The 4,702-nt window shown below is 33.7% G+C and overlaps 1 long non-coding RNA gene across 1 annotated transcript; it reads right to left on the bottom strand.

Annotated features, from left to right (window-relative positions):
• Positions 1-990: 990 nt before the first annotated feature.
• LOC143593487 (uncharacterized) lies at positions 991-1,951 on the bottom strand. The gene is made up of 4 exons (XR_013146111.1): positions 1,923-1,951; positions 1,381-1,416; positions 1,187-1,296; positions 991-1,056 (listed from the first exon to the last, which is right to left on the bottom strand). It is a non-coding gene; the product is annotated as an uncharacterized LOC143593487 (long non-coding RNA).
• Between the last annotated feature and the right edge of the window lie 2,751 nt (positions 1,952-4,702).

The following is a 4,702-nucleotide window of genomic DNA, read 5'->3' as shown; positions in this document are numbered from 1 at the left end:
ATGTTGAGAAATATGATAACCGTAATAAGATAGTGGGTAAGTGGTTATGTAAGGGCATTCTGCATAACACTTAAAGCAAAAGGTACAAGTGTATTATGTGACTCTTACCGTTGTCAACATTTTTTTTTATTCTCGTTTGTATGTCTACCTATCCACATGTGAATGACGTTAAAAACAATAATACATTATACCGTTGTATGTGCACACTACCGGAAAAAGAAAACCAAATACACATGCATTTCGTCGAAAATGTATCGTTAGAATCTAGTAAAAGATGGGAGAGTAGAGAACTGCAAGTATTAGATAATTAATTAATATGAATATAGTATTGAATTATCAATTAAACACACACACACACATCTTATAGAACACTGATTTTCTACGCGTTAACATAGGTAATTGATTATACACTGCGTAGTTACAAAAATAGGCTTGCGTAACTATAAACACAGATCTTGTATTTATTTATATACGTTGTGCTATTATGATGTGTTGCATAATATGTGACATAATTATTTAACTATGTACGTAACCATGACGTGGACGCATTTACTCCTTGCCACCAGCCACGTGGAATGTTGGTAGCTTCGTACCATCTCACGATAAGCGCACTCTATGCAACAAATAACTCACGCCTATGTGTGTATTTAACTAATTAGTATCATCATTGAACGAAGAAGATAACACATTCAGGAATTTATCATTCAAGTAAGTGAAAGAGAAACATAATTCGATACATCTTTAAAAATAGAGAACCATTTTAATAGTACAAATCCACATATATTTTGTATGCATACCAAGTTTAAAAGCCTACTTCTTTGTATGATTTATCGATGATTGAATCGTATATCTTCATTGGTATAGGAAGAAACAAGAGACAGGTGACTATTTATACTGAGTCGAACCTGCAAACGAGAGACGAATGCACCTCATTACATAGAATCATATTACTTCAATAAAAATACGGACCCTTTGACCTCTGGTATTAGTTCGTATCGTTACAGATGTATAGGTATCCTCAAACCATCATGTGCAAGCTGAACTGGGATTCCTTCTCTGTAACAAAACAGGTCAAAATTCATTAAAAGTGTATTTTTGGTGTATAAGGTTATCCTAAATCGGACTTTTTTTATCGCGTTAATTATTTGTAACTTTTAAAAAGGACATAATAGCGTTTACAGGTTACCTTTAAGACCAATCCTGAAGAAACTCGTTATCTCTGTGGTGATCAAATTCATGGGTCATTCCGATCAAATATGCTCTCTTAGGTTGCAACCGTTTAATGGCTTCAAGTGTCTGTTAAACCATAGATAAATTGATACACGAAGATAAAATTAAATAAAGTAAAATATATTTCAATAATGGAACCCGATTACAAACCTGGGGGAAGCAAAAGTGAGTGTTGTGAGAATTGTTCTGCACAAAGCATTTAGCAAGCTCAGAATAAGAAATCGCATAATGGATAAGCAATAAACATGAAACAGAAACAAAATATTGGGCGTTCGTTTAGATCTGTAAATGAGCTGAACGTTCAGTGAACCGTGGTGAACTGTGCAGTAGAAAGTTTGTTTAGTACTAGACGAACGAGCAAAGATTCTATGTTTTTTAGTCAAATGAACAAGATGAACAAGTTTCTAGTACATTTATGTACGAATATGTTATATATGTGAATATAATAAATATTTTTATTAATATATTTATACCTAATCATCAACAACGAATAGGAAAATGAAAAAAGTATATTTTTTGAACTGTAACTTTTTAGACTATTTTAAAAAACTATATATTATTTCATGTATGTTAGTTCATCTATCAAACAAAGAACACAAACAAACAAATTTTAATGAACTAACGCGAAAGAAAGCTTCAATAGATAGATTGAAAGATAGAAATAAAATAAATAAATAAAGTGGACTACTGACCCTATAAAGTGTATCCAAAATAAGAATATTTGCAGAATTAAAAAGCCATAAAGCTTAAACCTACAAGCCTAGAATGTAGTGCCATTTAAAAAAAAATAACTAAAAATAAGAAAACAAAAAACAGACTTCTTATGCCACCATTTGCACTTGTATACTCAATAATTAGACACTGAAACAATATATAGTAATATTAAAATAACTGTTTCAATTAATAGGAATGGAAGAAACACTCACAGAGTTCCGTTTCTTCTATAAGCGAGAAATATCAGATATGTAAGCTACTTTGGTATTTTTCCCAAATGAAAACCTAAACAGACATAATCCTCTCCGTGCATCACCTAAATCAATGAAAACAATAGTAAAAAAATTCAATAACTATGTATACATGCAATTGATATTTATTAAAATTAGGTTAGAAGATTATTGGTGCATAATGTCAGTAGTTTATAGTCTAGTGTCTGTAATCGAGTCTGTAATGTTTAATTATGTTTTGTATGTTTAAGCGAAGTTACTGACAAGTTCGCTTAACAGGCGAACTTGTTAGTCAAGCGAAGTTATGGACAACTTCGCTGCTCTAGTAACATTCACTTCCCTCAGGTTCGGGAAGTGAAGTTACGGATAACTTCGCCTCATCACAACATCGCCTCAGGCGAAGTTGAGCCTCAGGCGAAGTTACGGATAACTTCGCCTAAACCTTAAGTTCGCCTGAATCTGAAACGGCGACAGTAAGCAGAATCTAAGTCGGAAAATCTGATGTTTCGGTCAATTTTGACGATTGAGAGCCTAATACACATGATATTAAAAGTATTTGGACGATCGTTTTGTTCATGACCACGTAAAAATCAGTTTTGACAATCCGGGGGTAACAAAAGTCGATCGACCGAGGTCACGAAACAAATCGAAACGACCTCAGATTAACATCAATGAACATTGATTATACGATATGATGACCCAACAAACCTATAAATCTGTTTGAAATCGAAAGAAAGATAATCAGATGATAACGAATTAAGTTCGCTGTGATATTCGAGAATAAGTTCGCTGATATATAAAATAATGAACGAATGACCTTTGAAAATCCTTATATAGGGGCGGAGTTATACAGGCGAAGTTACGGTTAACTTCGCCTAGGCGAAGTTATTTACAAGTTCGCCTGTTTAACATCGCCTATATTTACAAAATCAACCCTTATAATTTGAACATTTTGCAATTAACCTTTAAAACTTCCCTTTAAGAATTAAGTAACACGATCAAGTCCAAGTAACCAGATAAAAAATTATAAAACTACCTAAGTACAAGAAACTTTAAAAATTAAAGTATAAGGGATCAAATTTCAGTCTCGATAGGGACTACTACGTTTTAGAAAAGATCCGAACAGAAATCATACTAATTACGTGACTGTCACATAGATCCGTGTTTAGCTGTATTATGACATAAAGAGACAGGTTGTAAGCAGGGTAAATAACTTAAGATGGTTTTCATCGTTTCTGTGATACGAGTTAGGTTCAATTATTCCTCAAATTTAAGTGGGCAACAACTCAGAGATTAAGATGCCCCCTATCTATTCTCAAAGCATATTTGGCTTTCCCCAAGTCACCCCGAATTGACTTCGACCCTTAGTGTCTGATTAAGTTTGTAATTACTCTTCATCTGCTTCCCGTTCTCTTTCTTACTCCATGATTAAAAAGTCTTGATATGTTGAACTCTAGAATGTTTCAATAACTCATAAGTTTTTTTTATTTTTTTATTTTTATTTTTTTTTTATGATAAACATTACATAGACTTCAGAGTAGTAAACAACTGCAAGTCCCGAATCTGGATCACTGCAGTTTCTTGAAACGCTATCTTCACGGGAATCAGAACACTTACGGGCTCGTGTATGACTGGGTAATCGCTTTTCTGCCTATCATTCGGAAAGATATATATGAAGACATGCAAAACTCGTAAGGAGTTTCCACGTAAAATCAAGTAGATTTAGTTTGTATCACATCTACTTTTACGCACCATAAAAAGCTACCATGACATACAATAACTGTCCTAAAGCCTTTTAAGCCTAATAACTTCACTAGTTAAGCACACAGAATCAGCATATCTATCATTTTCCAAGGTTGGATCAATTTCCTGTTAAACATGGCAAACGAACTTCTTACGAAGTAGTAGACTTGAAAAATAATTTCATTTCCCTTAAAAAAAATTTTAACATTAATCGCCCCGACCATAACAAAGTCTTCAGGTAAACGGCTATCCCGAAGATCCAATGGATCAGCTGGACCGACCACATACAAGTATGTGTCCTCTAACTAAGTATGATCGACTAATTTTAAGCGAAAGAATGAAAACTCATCATAAACCGCCCCGGTCACTTTCAGTCCTTTGGTTAATGGCTATCCTCAAATTCTACAAGTAGAAAATGAGGACCAAAACATATCCGAAGACAAGTCCTTCAAACTGAGGCAACCGACATATTTTTAAGCGATAGTGACGTTTTTTTTTTTTTTTTAAATATAACATGAAAAGCATGGTTACTCGGGATTGATCATCCCATTCAGCTCGATAAGGTTTTGAAATCTTGTTTTGTCAAACGCTTTTAGTATAAGAAGATCAGCGAAATTATCAAGCGTATCCACTTTTCAAGCACAATCAGTTTCTTCTCAGCACAATCCCGTATAAAATGATGACGTATGTCAATATGTTTAGTTTTACTGTGCTTCACGGGATTGTTAGTTACTGAGATAGCAGCTGTGTATCAATGCAAATAAGAGTAAGTAAGAAATTCAGAC

This window comes from Bidens hawaiensis, unplaced genomic scaffold (genome assembly GCF_021521415.1).
Source record: "Bidens hawaiensis isolate Kalapana, Puna unplaced genomic scaffold, B.hawaiensis_p1.1 tig00042266_1, whole genome shotgun sequence".
NCBI lineage: Eukaryota > Viridiplantae > Streptophyta > Magnoliopsida > Asterales > Asteraceae > Bidens > Bidens hawaiensis.
Note: the sequence above shows the minus strand (reverse complement) of the source record. Positions and strands in the feature narration are given on the sequence as shown.